Source organism: Argentina anserina, chromosome 5 (genome assembly GCF_933775445.1).
Source record: "Argentina anserina chromosome 5, drPotAnse1.1, whole genome shotgun sequence".
NCBI lineage: Eukaryota > Viridiplantae > Streptophyta > Magnoliopsida > Rosales > Rosaceae > Argentina > Argentina anserina.
In genome coordinates, this window is record NC_065876.1 from 14,873,326 (window position 1) to 14,893,315 (window position 19,990).

At 36.9% G+C, this 19,990-nt stretch overlaps 1 pseudogene; it reads left to right on the forward strand.

Moving 5' to 3' along the window:
• The first annotated feature begins 4,850 nt into the window (after nt 1-4,850).
• On the forward strand, nt 4,851-6,760 carry LOC126795579 (glutamate--tRNA ligase, cytoplasmic-like; annotated as a pseudogene).
• The last annotated feature ends 13,230 nt before the right edge of the window (nt 6,761-19,990 follow it).

A 19,990-nucleotide genomic window follows, 5' to 3' on the forward strand; every position in this document is an offset into this window, starting at 1 on the left:
TATTTTATACCATATATTTCATACGATTGTCTCTCTTTTTCTTTTCACTTTCATAATTAATGATTGAAAATATTGTTCAAAGTTATTATATACGCACGTATAATCATAAGAATCTAACAATTACTTTGTTTTTGCATGTGAGCACTACAATAGCATGGAGAAATATAGTGGTTACAATTATGATTGTGTACCAATGAGTCTTATAATTCTGCACAAGTCATCTAAAAGATGTTGATCAATATATTAGATGAATTTTGATATGTATGAATAACAAGATAAGAACCGAATTGAACTATAACATATTTGAGAATGAATAGATCTACATATAGGATATAAAAGTCAAAAGAAAGCAATTATGTAATGAGAACTAGTGAGTGATTATGAAAAAATTCAATTGAAATTGGGTATTTCGTAATCAAATTAATACACAAGTAGGCTTGTATCAAAATTTAATCGTATGAAGAGAATTGAACAGCTACAAAAAATAAATTGAATAGATGATTGAGGGTATTATAGTAAACAAGATGAGGTATACTTATAATTTATAATAGTTGAAAAGACAAATAGAGGTGCAATAAGTAATTGAGGTATACATAGTTTTTTGGAGGTGCAAATAGAACTCCCCATTTATATTTCAGGTAAACTATACTTCTGAAATTTCACAGAATTACACCTATTTCACTATTTTTGGGATATTTGATTGCAAAAGGAATGGCCTAGAGCTCATTGATGAGCAGCTAATTGATATGAAATTGACTATCTTTAAACTACATTTTTGGTCACGTAAATATATATCAATATCTCCACCGTTCTGATTTTAGTTTCTTAATAATAGTTCACCATTGAGAATTTCACCTAAACTGGTTGTGGTTTGGATACTAACCTAAATCAAATTAATGGACGAATGCGATTAATACATCATGCAACAATTGAGATTGTTATATCAGATTTATTAATTACAATGTATATCGTAGAACTTGCAATTCTAAATTTCAACATAGTTTTTTTTATCTAATGCACGCCTTTTTAGAACTAAGAAAAGTTGAGAAACTAGCCGGTGACAATTTAGTACCCTCCGCCTACCTAGGAAAGTCACTCTAGGTGTGTGCCTTGGTCTATTCCCATTTCCCTATAGGAGTAGGAACGTTAACATTAAGTTCGGAGCAATTCAATTTACACCCAATTGGAAGAAGAGAGTTTCAAATAAACCCATATTTTTTTCATTTTAATTTACACTCAAAAAAGTCATGTATGATTAATATTAAAACATGTATTCTCTCAAAATTACAAAACTTGCCACTGAAGTCAAATTTATAACTTACCTAATTTACTAATAATTAACTTATTCTATTCGATAATCAAAGCTTATTACATTAAAATAAATATTAATCATAAATTTGTAATTTGAAGCCTTAATGTAATTATTAATTGTGCCAAAGTCATGCAATCTAGATTTGAAAACCAAAGTTAAATGAGTTATTATGTATTCTTTTGTATTTAAAAAGAATATCTATCATATATTTATATTATTTAATTAAACCTACTATATAGGTAAATTATTTAATTTTGTCATATAGGTATATTATTTAATTAGTCATACATAGGTAAGTTATTTTAATTAGTCATACCATATAGGTAAGTTATATTTTTGAAAATAACTTGTTTCAACTTCATAAATGACATTGGTCATCCATGTAGGTATGTTTTATTTTACTATATTAAATTGGTAATGTAATATCCCAGAATTTTATAATTATTTTTTAATTATTGTTAGGAGATATTTAAATTGGTGGTGATCCGATTTTATAGTACGAGGTAGAAAACGAAAGTGTTCAAGCGTTTTATACTCAGAAACGTTACCGTGAGGGGTTAAGAGTTGACTTTTAATCTATTAGCAATATCAGAAAACTTCATTCATGAAAGTCGTAGAGTTCGTCAATACGAATTCGTGTACATGCGACACGCCTAAATCGGAGTTCGTATTAAGAAGTTACGAATCAAAATATATTTGGACATTTTTAGAAAATAGTATAAATAGGTGAATTAAAGAGAAAAAATGGGAGAAAAATCAAACATTCGGATCGGTACTGTTCACCCCGAAAAAAAATCCAGAAATTCTCTCCCCGAGCGGCCGACTTTGGGCAGCCGGATCTCCGCCGTCCGGCCACCATAGAGAGGCGCACCGGTCACGTTTGAAAGGTTTTTGCTTCCCCTGTTGATTGGTGGCAGCGCCACCCGCCATCTCATCGCCATTTGGGAGCGGTGAAGCCCGAAGTTCCCCCGAAAAAGCATATTTCGCCGAATTTCAACTCGTCGGATTCCCTCTTTCAGCAACCAATCGGTGAGATTCTTGTCCCATTTTGAAGGTGTCCTTCCATACTACAAACCCTCCAAAATATTTAACCTAAATCGTTGTGTGCTAGGAGAATCGAAGAAAATAAATCATAGGTTTTAAGTTTGGGCTTTTCGATTTTTGTTAAATTAAAGTGTTTAGGCTCAGAATTAGACTTTGTGGTGAACCAGAAAGTTGTTAGGAATGTCATTTAGATTGTGGTGGTGAAATTTGATGGTCATTTGTGGTGGTCGGGAAACAGTGTTCTGTAAAACAATAACTGTGAACAGTGTTTTGTAAAATAGTAACTATGATCAGTGTTCTGTAAAACAATAAACCTGAAACAGTGTTTAGTAAACAGTAAATCATGAACAGTGTTATGTGAACAGTGTTTTATGAACAACATTTAGCTGTACTGAAATCGTCACCTGATATTTTACGTATCGTTTTCTAAGTATTTTATCATGATATTAGGTGACCGACGAAACGAGTAAGAGAATCGATTTCGGTGTCGTGGAAGTTGCACGCGGGAAATAATGTGAGTTACCTCAGAATGATCATCATGATCGAAGTAGTGTTATAATTATTGAATTTAGTTTGAGTTGTCACAATAGTCGTTGCATCACTAGTTTATAAAATTATTTTTAAAATATGTTTTAGTTTAAATTACGTGAACTTGATCATCTACGGTTCATGAGTAAGTGAAACGCTATTTTAATAAATGATTTTAAAAAGGTTTTAGTAATTATAGACTATGGTGAATGTGAGTAAATCTCAGTATGACGAGTCTACCCTTGGCGGTGACTCATATTTACGTTTTCTTAAAAAGATCGAACTATGACATGTATATAATATAGTGGGTTGTGTATGTGTATAAAATGGTAAATACGATACATATATATGAGTTGCTATATTATATACTGTTACGTTCTTATTTCCAAATGAATTTGTATTGTGACTATATTCATATTGTTGTACAAGAGTCGCTTGGTTGTAGTACAATAACATGTGTGGATTGTTATTGTATGTGGTTTTAACATTGAGTCTTGTTAAAATGTTTTTTGTCATCGGACGTGTTTTTCTGTTTTCGGACATGTGTTGGCAGTAATCGGAACCGAGCCTTGGCCGAGTGTCGTTTACGATTCAGTTAGAGCTCTAGTCTGTTTGCCGGTGTACTGCATGAGGGGTAATAGATGGGTTGCCTAGGTCTCATGAGTACCCATATTTTTTTAGTGACATTGGGTACAAATGAGATGCCCAGTGTCGGTGTACTACATGAGGGATAACATATGAGTACCTGGGTCTCATGAGTACCTATGTTTTACATTATTTTAGGTAACCAGATGGGTTGCCTAGTGTCTGTCGGTGTACTGCATGAGGGGTAACATATGGGTTGCCTAACTCTCATGAGTATCCATGTTTTAAAATGATTTTGGGTAACAAATGGGTTGCCCAGTGTCACATGAGTATGTTTGTTTTTAAATGTTATTTGAAATATTTCATTTGTATGCGATGTATGTTTACTGTTGGTTTACTCATACGGGCTGAAAAGTTTACTGGGTTTGTGTTACAATCCCGGTGCACCAATTCGATGGTGTATGAGATAGTTCTGCATGTGGGGATTAGTAGATTCGGAAGGTTTACTCTGAAGATTTATTTCTTCTGTTTTGTGGTGAGGATTGAGTGAATTTTACATTTTCATTGGTTATAATACTGAGGTATAAACTGGTTATGTATTATCAAGTCGACTGAGTCATGCTGTGGACTCAGTTTCAATACACTGTTATGATAAAATGATTTCAATATATTTGAGATTGCTTTAGAGTTTTCATGGCTTGAAATTCGAATTTTTATCATTCGAATTTTCGGGGCTGTAACAGGTAAGTTATCTATTTTTACTATATAGGTAAGTTACATATTTCTACTATATATGTAAGTTATCTATTCAAAAAGGTATCTCTAATCTTTTGGGTTTTTCTCAATATGTTGTTAAAATGTAAATTAGTTTAGATACCTCGTATAGTTGTGTGATTTATTAGTAAACTATATTAGAGATTTGTTTAAAAGATGAGAATATATACTTGTATATATATTGGAAAAAGTAATCTAATAACAAGATATGTACCTTATGATAAGAAACACAAAGTGTAAACACGTTCGTAGAATCCATGACCATGTCTTGTATTATTCAAAACCTTTTCTCAAGTCCTCAACTATCACTCGAAAATGGTGGAAAGTACCATATACATAGTCAGCCTCATCATTTCTTCAAAGCATATATCTCTGTCTTCATATCAAATCTATCAATCTTACAATATTGGAATGAATATACCTACTATATAGATCAAGAAATACAAACTTTTGTTATAAATGAAATAGTTTTGTAATGAGTATATACAATGTATATGCTCAAGTCACCAAATTATGATAAATTAATTGCTGAAATTAATTGAAATAGAGTTAATAAGATTTAAATTTAGTTAAACATTTCAAATTCAAGTAAAAATACGCTAAAAAGATGATAAAGGGTAAATTAGACTTAAGTAAAAATATTAATTACAAACATATAGTTTAAATAGAAAGTTTAAAATATGAATTGAGTGTAAATTAAAAACGTGGGTTTATCTTAAAATTTTGGTCTCCTACTTTGGGAGTTTCTATAATTTTCTCTCTGGGGTTTGATGATACAAACCCTGCCAAAGAAAGCAAAGACTTTGAGGACAGTATAATCAAAGACGTTCAGACTCTAGGTATGAAGTTTGAGAAGGTTACCCACACTTCAGACTACTTCGAGGATTTAATGGAGAAAGTGCAGGAGTTGATTTTCCAAGGTAAAGCGTATGTCGATGATACAGCTATAGATGAGATGCAAAAGAAAAGGAATAATGGGATAGAGTCGAAGTCTAGAAACCAGAGCAAAGAGGAGAACTTAAAACTGTGGAAGGAGATGAAAGTAGGTTCTGAAAGGGGTATGCAGTGTTGTGTTCAAGGGAAGCTAGACATGCAGAACCCTAATGGCTCGCTCAGAGATCCAATTTATCGCTGTTGCAATCCAATACCACATCATAAGAAAGGGTCTGATTATAAGGTCTATCCAACTTATGATTACGCTTGTCCATTTATAGATTCCGTTGAGGGTATAACTCATGGAATCTAAATCTAAATTTTATGGAATGAGACAAACTGTGGACTATCAACAAGAAAATTATTGGTCTTGTTTGCCCTAGACATACTGCAGTCATTGAAGAGGGACGAGTGTTAAATAGCGACAAGCGTGACCCATGGACCAACTGTACCGATATTGTCCCAACTTAACCACCTCACAGGTGTTAGGTTTTAATCACAAAATGTCTCGGTACAATTGGTTATTATCCACCCACTTATAAACTTTATTTTCTTTGTCACTTCTTAGATGTAAGATCTCTCCTCTCCACACGCCCCCTCACGTGCAACCTAATTTTTAGATCTGCGCGGGACAGATTAACATCACACATACTGAGACGAAATAAACCAAGGTCCAGTAACCAACGATACTTGGTGACCATCCAATCGGAAACTCTCTGATGACATGATAATGACACTCATCTTGGGCTCATGACAAAGTGACACTCAACTCGGCCCCACGACAGATTGGAGGCGCGACTGGAGAGGAACCCGCTATGATATTATGTTAAATAGCGACAAACATGGCCCATTGACCAATGGTACTGATATTGTCTGAACTTAACCACCTCATAAGTGTTGGGTTTTAATCACAAAAGGCCTCGGTGCAATTGGTTATTATCCACCTACTTATAAGCTTTATTTTCTTTGTCACTTCTTAGATGTGTGATATCTCTTCTCCAACAACGAGTGATGTTGACCCTCTCTAATGGCTTAGAGAAGCCATTTGTGCGCATAATACCAAGGCATAAGAAGTATGTAGGTGCTGGAGAGTAGGCAACAACATTCACAAGGAGCATATGGATAGACCGAGCTGATGCAGAGTCGATATCAGAAGACGAGGAAGTAACCCTCATGGACTGGGGGAATGCCATTGTTAAGAAGATTGACAAAGACAGAGATAGAAATATTGTCGCGCTCACAGGGGTTTTGCATCTTGATGGATCTGTGAAAACCACCAAATTGAAGCTTACCTGGCTGCCTCAAATAGATGAACTGGTTAAGATCTCGTTGATATAGTTTGATTATCTGAAAACAAAGAAGAAGCTTAAGGACGATGAGAATTTCCTTGATGTGCTTAACCCATGTACCGAGAAGGAGACAGCAGCCCTTGGCGTTCCCAACATGCGAAATCTGAAGCGGGGAGATACAGTGCAACTTGAGAGGAAAGGATACTTCAGATGTGATGTTCCCTATCTCAGACCTTCAGAGCCTATCGTTCTCTTTGCAATCCCAGACGGCAAGCAGCGGGGTGGATTAAAGTAAAGAACTTCATCAACAGTATTTGATACTTGGGTTAGAAACTTAGAATTAGACTTGTACATATATAATTTTATGTAACTAGTCTAGTCGATTTTGTAAATTTACAGCAATCCAGGAGGTTACATATAATGAGCTCAAGACACTGTCTTAAGTTTAACTTCTTATGAGATAACCCTCTATGCAGCATGCTTCGTTTTCTGTTATTTCCAATGTTGTATTTTGAGAAGTGAAGAACGTCATTCACCCACATCGATGTGTGACGTACTGATTGGTTCATCTTCTGTGTTTGTTCACTTTGTAGTTTTCATCAAGAGATAGTTTTCTCTGCTGTTTTCTTAATAGTGGTTACCCAGTTACCCTCCAGTTTTGGATGAGGCTCAAACTGGATAATGCAGCGTAATGTACCATTAGTGACTTGATACTGCCAAGAACATAGGTGATGACTTGATACTGTACGTCCAAGAACTCTTACTACATTGCTAAATCGGAATGTTATCAACCTGGTAACAGAGGCCGTAACACCGCTAAAAACACTTTGCTTCATGCCTTGTAGATCTCATAACCACACTCTCTAGGTCGTAATGGCAAAGCAAAAGGGGTGGCAACCAACTAAAAACCCTCAGATTTTGATAATGCAGCGTACTTTAGCCATTCGTTTAAATAAACATCAACTTGATTATCACGAGGGGCAAATTGGAGTTGAGGAGTGAATAAAAGGAACAGATCACTTCACTACAAGACCCTCCATATTCATCATCGTGTTTAAAATTCTGTGGGCTCAGTTATTGTTTGAAAGCTTCAGCTTATTATGAGAAATTGATGTTCATTCTGCAATTGTGTCATAGTGTCATACACAAGTCAGAAAGTAAGAACAAACGAAAGGCAAATGGTAAATGGAAACCACAAAAAAAAAAAAATTTTAGTCCACTGCATACACCTACTAAATCTTGTTATAAAATTTAAATTCAAATGTTGTAGTTGGCTACATATGAGTTGAGCACTAAACTGCGAGAGAGCTGGGAGAGGACCTGAGGCATATGCTCGGCCACATAAGCAATCACAAATCATTTTGCTATGCAATTTGCCTACAAATTAAGTTCTTTAATTATGTTGGGAGATAAGAGTAGCTTTATCTCATTACTTGCATTAGGTGCTAATTTCCATATGCACTTGTGTTACATTTACTATACTAGTAACTACAGAGTGAAACTTTTCTAATAAGAAATGATTTGCCGAAGCGGCAGGCATGAAGATTATGATGAGCGAGTTGGTACTGATATATGGATGTGATTTGAATCCCTGGCTGAGGTGAAGTTCGGATGGTGTTTGCTCAACAAAAACAGCAACTCTCATTCCTTTGTAACAGTAGCCTCGGCTGCTCAGAAAGTTATATGTCTTTGATTCTGTCAAGTTGAATAAATCAGGCTCGCCTCGTGTGACATTGTATGTGTGATCTTTGTCGATACAAATTTCATTGTATGGCTGGGAATATAGGACATTGTCTATATGTTTGTCGAACCCAAAAATTGGAAGTAACGAATGTTCACGAGCAGGTGTGATTTTGGTAGAGAAAGAGAGAGCAGGATATGCACTTCCATAGCCAGTCGCGCGCCTACATAGAAATGCACAGCAGACGGGTTCCCTCTTTTGGAGGCTTTGTCTTTGACTGTCTCTCATTTCTCGCACATGATTTCTCAATCAACATTCTTTTTGCAAGCAGGTTCATTGGCCATTCCGTTTGTTCTATATTTGTTAGAATAATGGTAAAAGTTACAAAGAAATTGCTACCATTTACCAAACTCTTAACCATTTCAAGTCAAGAAGGATATGCCAAATCCATATAGCTACAGAAACCCTGAACATAGAACTCCTACCCTCTTGCCACGAAAAACTTAGTTTAGATTTACTTTGGTCATCTCCCATAAAATTATCAATTCCGTGTTACTAACACTACAGTATATTCCCAGCCATGTCTCAGCCATCTTTGCAAATCTAATCCCACCATTAAAAGGTGAAAGACTCGAGATTTGGGCCAATAGAAGCTAAAGTTCAACAACCGAACATGAGTTAAGCTACGGCATTTCATCTAGTCATATTCCGACTGCTTGGACAAATGTAGTGAGTTCATCCGTAATAGTCCTCAAAATATATCATGCAATTTGGCGTCTAAGCATATTGACAAGAATATATCAAAAAGAGAACAAAATCATACTCGGTGAGTCATGTCTTCAGCCCGATCCAAGTACCATATGTTAGAAGAGATGATCGAAAATGGGGCATATACCAAAACATGACATATATATCGAACTTGAAGATTGGTATATTAAATAAATAAATTACATGAACCCTATGGTGACATGACATACCTAGTGGGAATAAAAAAGTCACTATTTTAATTAACTACATACCTAAATTAATTCTTTTCAATATTTCTCTTTCATTTCCTCATTCTATTGCATTCTCTCTATTTCACCCACAATTCCACACCTGCATTAATATTTCCGGTGACTTTATCTCCCTTTCAAACGTCACCGTTTTGGCCTCGAATCACAATCTAGTTTCCCATGACCGAAATGATGTTATCACTCAACGGCTCTCCGCGAGAGCTCAACAATGTTTGGTGTTTTCTGAATGCAGGAGAAGATCACGAGAGTGCTTTATGGGGAATACCACGCCTTTTTCAAGTACCCCTTGTTTCTCGTTTCTACAATCGGATCATGACGTCGGCTATCTCGACCGGAGATTTGATTTGAAGGAAATGAAAAATACCTTGGTTGATAGTTTGCAAAATACCGAGTCTTGGTTGATGGTTCTTCGAGATTCAAGAGAGCACTGTTAAACAGTGATAAAGCGTGGCATATGGACCAACTGTACTGATATTGTCTCAACTTAGCTACCTCACAGGTGTTGGGTTTTAATCACAAAAAGCCTCGATACAATTGCTTATTATCCACCCACTTATAATCTCTATTTTATTTGTCACTTCTTAGATGTGGGATCTGTCCTCTCCAACACGCCCCCTCACGTGCAACCTAATTTTTAGGTCTGCACGTGACAGGTTAACATCCCACACACTGGGACGAAATAAACAAAGGTTGTAATAACCCGATTTTTCGGGTTCAATTTGTTTGAATTCTTAGAAATTTATAAACTCGGAGAATTTAATAAATTGCATTTTTTCGCTTCACGACGATGTCAAATCGAAAACAAAACCGTCTTCAGAAATCTAAATTGGAAAAACGTTACGCTTCTGTGACGCGGGAATCGACTTTTACTCCGTCACTCGTTTTTGAAAACTTCCTTCACGAAACTTGTAGAGCTAGTCAATACGATTTTGTGGACACGTCACGCGTTCTAATTGGATGTCATATGTCAAATTTATTAGCGGCGGAATTTAGTTTCCGATTTTAGAAAAGGGTATAAAAAGGAATTATTAGGAGCTAGGGTTTCCAAAAATGGAAACCCTAATTCTCTCTCTCTCTCTCTCTCTCCTCTCTCCCCGCAGCCTCCCCCTTCGACCGAGTCTCTCTCTCCCTCTTAGAAACCTCCCTTGCCGATCTCGCCTCATCGGCCGCCGTGGATCTCACCGTTGCATCCACGACCTCCACGAGCTCGACTACATCAAACCCCGAGCGAGATGCATTCCGCCTCGCTGCCGTGAAGCTCGAGCGTCGACCCAAGGATTCCCAACTTCCTCCGTCGTCCAAGCTCGTCGCCGGCGAGACCAGAGCACGGGGGCTAGCTTGTCACCTCCGATCCTCACCTGGTGCCACATGCAAGGAGATTGGAGCCAGACTCGCACCACCGACTCGCCCTACTCGATTTTGACTGCCGCCTAGGTTCAAGCTTCTCCAGCGACATTCCGGTGGTTCCAAGGTTCAATCTAGGTAAGGGTTTGTTAAATTGATTGTTGAGATTGTTTGTGGGTGAAAATTGTGGCGATTTGGAAGAGTTTCGGAGGAGGAGGAGAGGGTCGTACCACCACGTAGGGCAGCGCGTGAGGGAGTGTGAGGGGTGCAGGAGGCGGCCTTAGGCCGTAGAAGGGTAGAGGGGAGGAAAAGAAGAGTTTAGGGCGGCGGTGGGCGAGCTACGTGCCGGTTTTGAATTGGCACGTGGGTCCCACACGCTTCCACTGTGGACGGCGCTTGAGCGCCACTCACGGTTATCGCAGGTGGTGCGTTAACCCCACACGCCACCACGTACGGCGCCGCGTGAACAATATTTTCCGAACAGTAAATTTTTGTAAAAAATGATTTCTGTACGGTAAATGTAAAAGGTAATTCTGTACAGTAATTGTAAAAAAAATTACATGCAGTAATTATAAAAGTAATTTTCTGAAAGGTAAATCGGTGATTAGTATTTACTAGAACAGTATTTACGATGCAATAGTACATTGGTGTACATGAATACGTAAACAGTATGTACATGTACAATAATACGTGAATAGTATATATGTGAACAGTAATTACGTAAAAACTATAAATTGCTGAACAATAAAACAGTAGTACTGATTCGGCATTTGAGGTTTTATGTAACGTTTCTAACCACTTTTTACACAAATAGGTGATCGACAAAACAAGTAAAGGATTTGCTTACAGTATTGTGGAAATTACGCTCAGGAAAATAAGGTGAGTAAATCTCACTATGATGAGTCTACCCTTAATGGTGATTCATAGTTACGCTTTATTTTAAAAGATCAAATTATGATATGTATATGATATAGTGGGTTGTGTATGTGTAAAATGGTAAAATCGATACATATATATGGGTTGCTATATTATATACTGTCATATTTCTATTTCCAAATGAGTTTATTTATAGCACTGATATTTATTTTATTTAAGCATGAAACGCATGTCTTTTTGTGCAATAACATGTGATGAATGTATTGTACGTGGTTTTAACTTGAGTTATGTATAAACGTTTTAATGTCTTCGGATCTGTCTTCGGACGTGTTGGCATGTCGGAACCTAGCCTTGGTCGGGTGACAGTTACGATTCAGTTAGAGCTCTAGTCTGTCTGCCGGTGTACTGCATGAGGGGTAACAGATGTGTTAGTTGCTTATGAGTACCCATATTTTTGGATATTGGGTGACAAATGAGTTGCCCAATGTCTGATGACGTACTGCATGAGGGGTAACAGATGAGTACCTGTATTATAAATGTATTTGGGTAAACAAATGGGTTGCCCGATTTCTCATGAGCACTTATATTTTCAGATATTATTGGACAACCAGATGGGCCGTCATGTGACTCATAAGTACATTTATAATTAAATGTTTTCAGAATTTTCTCTCTTGTATTATTATGGGTAATATATTGTTGTTTTACTCATATGAGCTGTAAAGTTTATCGCGTTTGTGTTTACGATCCCGGTGCACCTATTCGATGGTGTAGGGTATAGTTCTGTAGGTGTGGATTAGCAAAATTGGAGGAATACTGTGAAGATATTGAAGTTCTTTTATTTTATTTTGTGGTGAGGATTGAGATGATTTTCTTTCATTTCCATTTGATATAAGTGCTCGAATTATAAATTGGTTTTGTAATAATTCAATTTCGATTGAGATGTACTATGATCTCAGTAATGATATGCTGTGACTATAAGATGATTTCAATTATTGAGATTTTTTTAGAGTTTTTCATGCATTTGATTTTGAGTTTAACACTCTAAATTTTGGGGTCGTGACAAAGGTCCAGTAACCAACGACACTTGGTGGCCATCCAATCAGATAACCCTCCGATGGCATGATAATGGCACCCATCATGGGCCCATGACAAAGTGGCACCTAACTCGAGCCCACGATAGATTGGAGGAGCGACTAGAGAGAGACCCGCTCTAATACCATGTTAAACAGTGGCAAAGCGTGGCCCGTGGACCAACTGTCCCGATACTGTCCCAACTTAGCCACCTCACAGGTGTTGGGTTTTAATCACAAAATGCCTCGATACAATTGATTATTATCCACCCACTTATAATCTCTATTTTATTTGTCACTTCTTAGATGTGAGATCTATTCTATCCAACAAGCACTGGGCTCTCGCGAAACCCCGTCAAGTGACGACATCATTTCGGTCATGGAAAACCAGATTGTGATTCGAGGCCAAAACGGTGACGTTTGGAGGGGAGAGGAAGTCACCAGAGAGATTAATGCAAGTGGGGAATTGGGGGTGAAATAGAATAAGGAGATTAAAGAGAAATAAAGAAATAAAAAGAAAAAAAATGAATTAATTTAAGTCAGTAGTTAATTAAAAGAACGACTTTTTTATTTCTACCAGGTGTGCCACGTCACTTCTTTAACAAAGTCGTCAAAGAAATTTGACGAAAGTATGTCGTTGATAGCAAAATAAGAGTCTTAGTATCACAATTATAGTTTTGTGAGTTTGGGTATCACATTGATCTTGCTACTAGAGTTCAGGTACTGATGGTGAAAAAGATGGCATTTTTATTCCGACAAGGTGTGTCACGTCACTTTTTTAACGGAGCCGTAAAAAAAATTGACGAAAGTACGTCGTTGATAGCAAAATAAGAGTCTGGGTATCACATTGATAGTTTTGTGAGTCTGGGTACCACATTGACCTTGCCACTAGAGTTATGGTACTGATGGTGAAATAAATTATATATTAAACATGTTTTAAAGTTCCATTGTCATAGCACAAACCTGCAATGCCTTCTTTGCAGCATCTAGACCCCATAGCTTGCTTGGCCAAACAAGAGAGGTGTGGGGGAAGTATTTATTGGACAGGAATAGAAATCGGTTCATTGAAAAGAGGGCGTCACTTTAATTAGAAGACAACTTGATGATAATTATTTATAGTTAGAATCTCATCGAGGTCATTATTTCTAGAAAAAAACATAGCACTTTACTCAAAATCCATGTGAATCAGGGTGGTTAAAAACTTATTTCCGATATTTTCTAATCGACTTTTTCTCTACTAGGGTTTTGCCCTAGTTTTCACTTGATCGAGATTGATTCGATGACGGTGTCGGTGTTGACTTCTTTTGGTGTGTTGGAAGAGGCTTTCATTCGGCTTGTGGATGGTGAAGAGGCAATTGATGATTCATGCTTCTATCTTTGTGGTCACCTCCTTTCCAAAAAGCCGATAGCGCTCCGTTTTCTCTCGGCGGCAATCTCCAATATTTGGGGATTGAAGAAATGGGTGTTTGTCCGGCAAGAGAAGAAGGACGTGTTGGTTTTTCAATTCAAGAAGGAGAAGGAGAAGAATCGGGCTCTTACCGAGGGTCCATGGTTCTACATTAACTCTATGTTGTTGTTGGCTGATTATGATGGCGTCTTCGCCATCAATGTTATGCCGCTGAATCATCTAGAGGTTTGGGTGGCTATCAAAGGACTGAGTATGGCTCTGTGGAATGAGAAGGCTTTGCCCCGAATCAGACGAGCTTTGGGAGAATTTGTTCAATTTGATCCGGTGGCTGAGAAACGCAAGGATTTGATCAAGCGCATTCGTGTGAGACATTTCGTCCGCCGGAGGGTGTTACCGAAGACAAATTTTGAATTTTCCTCAACCGTGTTGGCGTTGGTGGAGCTTGACTATCAGAAATATCATGTTTTATGTACCGCGTGTGGGTTTTTTGTCCATGATGGTGGTGTGTGTGATCGGGCGGTGGAGACTGCGATGGCGATGATGTCGGCTGCAACACTTCCGTCGTCGGTGGCAACAGAGACTGGGCAGGAGGTTGGCAGTGGTGGACGGGTGGAATCTGGGGAGGATGGGTTTTGGGCCGTATCACCGGAGCCCACGAAGGATGTATCACCGGGTATGGTGGCCCTGGATTTGGGGACAATGGAAAAGAGTGGTGCTCTTGGCCCGTTTTTCTCTGCGGGAAACCCTAGTTTCAAACTAGGATTGACCGAAAGGGGGACAAGGCTGGAGTTGACTGGGCATGCTCTTGGGTCTGGGCCTAGTGATTGTGACCTAGGCTTGGAGTTTGGGTCTACATCTAAATGGGTTAATTTCACTGGGCACCCTTTTGATTTTGGGGTGAGGTAGGGGGAAGGGTAGCAGGCTTTGGGAGCTACTGGGTCCGATTTGGATACACCTATTATCTCTTTAAAAACCAAACAATGCAGATCTAGCAAGAAGCGAGCACACCCGACCTCACTTAAACTCTCAGCCAAAACGTTAGTGATAAGAACATAAAGTGTGACGTTATTAATGTGATTATGTCATATTCTTACTCTCTGTTACTTCTTATTTAGTGTTATTGAGTCATATTGTTAGAATAAGTGTTTTGAAAGAGCTTAACTCGAATATGTGTGAATATGTGGTGAAAACGTGCTAAATGTTGAGAATCATTGTTGAGATATGATTCCTTGTTCGAGTAGGATTTATCATTTCCTATTTCTTTATTTCTAACTTACACATTCTTATTAGGAAAGACAAATCCATGTTGGAGAAGGAAAGCAATCTTAGTTGCGTAAGGAAATGGGAGAGAGAGTGAAAATCAGATTCCTAGTAGGACAAAGAGAGGCCGTGCGGCATAGATGGATTCCTATTGGGAGTTAGAGTTCAAATATAAGAGTGGAGATTGATTTCCAAGGTTTATATGAAGATATTTTCGTGCAATTAAATCAGAAGTATCAAGGAGAAGAAAATTTGCACTTTAAAGCCCAATCCATATCAGAATCAGAAATTTGTCAGGATTCGTAGTCGAACTTCGACGGACTCCCCTGGACATCTCAGAATGAATTAGAAGCTGTGCCATATAAGGATAGAAATCTCTACGAGTCTATTTTCTGTAGGATTTGGAATCGTATCAATATCGTATTCTTACAGGGAGATATGATTGAATCATTACTCGGAGGTTCAGTGGGCTCGACATAATTATTTCAGCAATTGATTTGCTTTTGATCCAAGGGTTGTGAGGGAAAGTTGGGGACTTGTTTCTCCTATATATAGAGGCAAAAATTTACATCAGAAAATCATCATCAATCCTTGCACTAAGTACTAGCCAAAGCTCTGCCCAAACACATTCATTCCACCAAGAACCCTATCACGAATTCCATTCAGCCTTTCACCATCTTTTTACTCCTAAGCGCGGAGCATAGGACGTTCATTCCCTTGGAGATCTTCGGTTATCTTGTCTTAAGCCGCGGAGGAAAATTTATAGTGTAACTTTATGATTTTCATGTCTAGGATTCGGTGTCTACTGTTTTTGTTCATGAATGATTTATGTTTTGGTTCTATTAAAATTTATTTTGATTTTTTCTATGAGATTGTTATGACTTTCGAATGATGTATTGAATTAAGTGTTTCGATTTCTATACAATGATTTTAGGTTTTATTACCATATGTTTCTGTTCAATATACTTAGAGAATTTTCAGTGTGTTCATATGAAAATATATGTGATTGATACATGGAGTTAGATTGCATATGTTTATCAACCAAAGATATAAATGCTTAGGATGCGCGGAGTAGACTAAGTGTTTATTCTTGATGTGGTTCACTGTTGATTTGCCTAAGTAAATGTCGTGAGGCCTATGTGTGTTAGTTAGGTTTCGATTTATGACTTGTGCTATGAACATGTTTATTCTTTTTATGTGATTTTCAGAATTGCATGATTGTTGGTTAAGTAGGTGACATGCTTAATAAATTTAATATGTGTGGCTTTGGAGTTGCATGGTAGGATAAGTATGTTAGATTTCAAGGAAGGTGCAGAGCAATACTTGTATGTATTAAGTGTCTATGTGTTAGGATAACCTCGGAGGACCCTAAATTGCATGATCGATTCTAAGTTGAGAATAGATACATACGACATGAACATGATTGAGTATAGATTTTGATGGCTTTGTTCTTACATGATTTGTTTGGTGATTGCTTATGTGTTGGTTGGTTAATCACTTGTATATAGTAGTTTAGGTTTTATATTTTCTATTTGATCTGAAACTTATCTCAAATCTTTTATATCTCTTTGTAAATTCGTTGTTAAATGTTTGTGATTCTTGCCCTGGCTGGATCGCCGGTTTGTGAACGATACTCTCTTACTTTATACTACTAACGATGCTTACACGGTTAATATTGATGTCGAGTAATCGAACCGATCAGTTAGATTTTATAGAGGTGAAAGGTGGCTTGTTTGCTCCTACAGAGTCAGTTGATGGTGCTAAGGGATCAGCGGTGGCGAAAAAGGGTCGCCCTCGTGGCTCTCTAAATAAAGCTCCTTCGAAGAAGGCAAAGAAGACTGAAAATTTGGGTCCAAGTTTGTTGTTCACTGGTGCTCCTACTCGCCCTAATGCTAGGGCAAAGGTAAGCTTTGATGCTTTTTAGTTTTGAATAATATCCTGCAATTATGCATGTTGTAGTTGTAGGAAAATAAGTAGTGTTTTCATGTAAAATGAGTAGTCATATGCTATGTATCATTGTGAGTATGCTCAAAAGTTTCTTGACTATCTGGAGATAGTAGCGGAGAGATATGTAATGGTTATTCTAGTCTTCTTCTTCATTTTTATAAATCAAGTGGTTTCCTTAAAAAAAAAAAGATTCGGGCTGCGGCCAAATTGTCCTCGATGGCATAAATCATGTAAATGTCAAATTATCTCAAATATGGCTAAAACACAACATCCTCATCATGAAATAAGCATATGGAATTTGATTGAGATGTATTGTTTGTGGTGGATCATGCTACGATCAAATTGGGCAACGTCGGAATAACCTCGCCCTCGATCAAACTGCTTTGATCATATCTCGTGATAGTGGACTTGCGCTTCAATTGAATCACCTAGTGATGACTAATCACGTTGTAGACAAGTAAGGTCACGGTTAGAAAATCTCTGGACCAAAGTAAAGAACAAGTTAGAGGTCAACAAGTGAGACATTAAGGGATGTCATGGTCCCTTTTGGTTTTTGAATAGCTCCACCACTAACATATTGTAATTGCATTTTGTGAAGGGATCTTACACAGCGTACTTATGTATAAGGACTTAGTAGGAAGGAAGTATATTCATTCCACTAGAACGTGAAATCTTGGTTATACATGCAAGATGCAATTGGGGAGCAATTTCCCTACTAATAGGCATTAATGATCTCCGGCTCATACTACTGTTTCTTGAAATGGGTGATGGCCCAAAAAAGAGAGTAATGTTGAAGTGATGTTCATGAACACATTTAAACAACTTAATTTTGACAATAACCAAATCAGACCAAGTAATGCATGATTTACAGAGTTCGAGGGGACCTAGACTTGACCGGTGGGGGAAATGACAATGTTGGTGACGAGTAAGAAAAATGGAGGAAGTCGATTTTGTTGTGGTGGATAAACTATCATCATATGATGCTATTTTGAATTGGGAAAAAAAAAGTTGGATGCATAAAATGGAGGCGGAAGCTTCATCAGTACAACAAAATGGGCATATAACCTAAAGGAGTAAATAAAGCACGAGCCTGGGAAATGGGAACGTTTTTTCACAATGACCACCCATACGAGAAATGTGACAAAGTAAATAAAACATAAATGTAAATTCCACAAGCGTAGAATATGTAAAAAAATTCTTGTCTAAAAGAGAAATTTTAAGGTAGAAGAACAAGAATATACTTACACCCATTAATGGTTAACATATAAGAACATATTCAGCAGTCTCTCTATTATAACTTTTAAGTTATTTTAGAGAGCATATTTAGTTTTTACGAAAATTAGTTTGTGCATTAAACTCTTTATTATAACTTTGTTTTAACTTTGAGCTATTTCACTCGACAAATTTGTTTAGCGAGATAGCTCAAAGCTAAAACATTTGAATTTAAAACATTCTTTGTAGAGAATTATATATGATTTATAAATAAATTTAAAATATTTTTTAGGCATATAATGAATACTTTGAATTCAAATAAAGTTAAAATAGAAAGAACTAATATACACGTATTTCTAAATTGGCTATTCAAAATGACTTTTAAGCTATTTTGGTTGAAATTTAATTAAAAATGGCTAGAATTGCTAAAGATTCAACATATTTTATATAATACCTTTTAAGCTATTTTAGAAAGCATGTTTAGCTTTTTACAAAAATTAGTGGCTGTATTAGACTCTCTAATATAACTTTTGCTTCAACTTTGAGATATCTCACTCGATAAATTTGTTTAGCGAGATAACTTAAAGTTAAAACATTCCTTGTAGGGAATTATATATAATTTATAAATAAATTTAAAATACTTTTAGGCATGTAATGAATATTTTGAATTCAAATAAAACTAAAATAGGGAGAACTGATGTAGATATACATATTTCTAAATTAACTAGCCAAAATGACTTTTAAGCTATTTTGAATAAAATTCAACTAAAATATGGCTAGCCAAAGTGGCTAGGAGTTAGCATATCGCTAGAACTCCGTAAGGAGTTACCATTGCCTAATAGGTGAATGCATGTCAGCCATCACTCATCAACAGTCGGATAAGATCTAATGTAGCATTATTCCTTTATTTTAATTTTGAAGTTATATTTTCAAATTAAAAAAATCATAATTATAAAAAACTTTATATATGTAGCTCTCCCTTTCGGTTTAGTTAATTTCCACTGGTTTTCCCTATGGTCAACTCTTGACTAGTTCTCACTTTGTAATCCAAACCTAATATCTAAAAACTTTGACTGTGATTGTGGATAGATGCAGGACCACCATCATCTCCATGAAGAAGACTTCGAGGTATATATCCTTCTCCTCCCTCCTTATTTCCCGTCATCTTCTTTGAACTTTACTAGTTTCGTAACGAATCTCACTTCTAATTAAATGCCTTACCCTTACCATTAACTAACAATAACATCAATTTCGGCCTCGTCAAGAAAGTCGTGGAATAGCCATCCACGCCAAATGTTTAATGAAATGTCGCACAAAGTTATGGCGCCGTTAGAGGAAACTTACAATCGAGAAACTACGAAAAGACACATCTACATATACTGAGCTTTAGGTCTGGATTTGACTGAAAAATAAGGCAAAAAATGTTAAATTTATTAGGTTTGGATGTTGCAAAGAGGGTCGATATTTTCTTCGCATAAGGGGTGATGGTGGCTTAGCATTTTGTTTTTAGTTGAAGATGAGTCCTTTCTATACGCTGGATCATTTGTCCGCGCTGTACTAGATATGTTTCACACTAGTTATTTTCTTGGTAACTTGGAAATGGAAATCGGTTACGTCTTCTTGATTGTATGTATTTAAATGCCGAAAAGTCAGATTCTGCAGTGCATGAATCTGATTGAGAAATCTAGTCAAGTATTATACAGAAACCAAA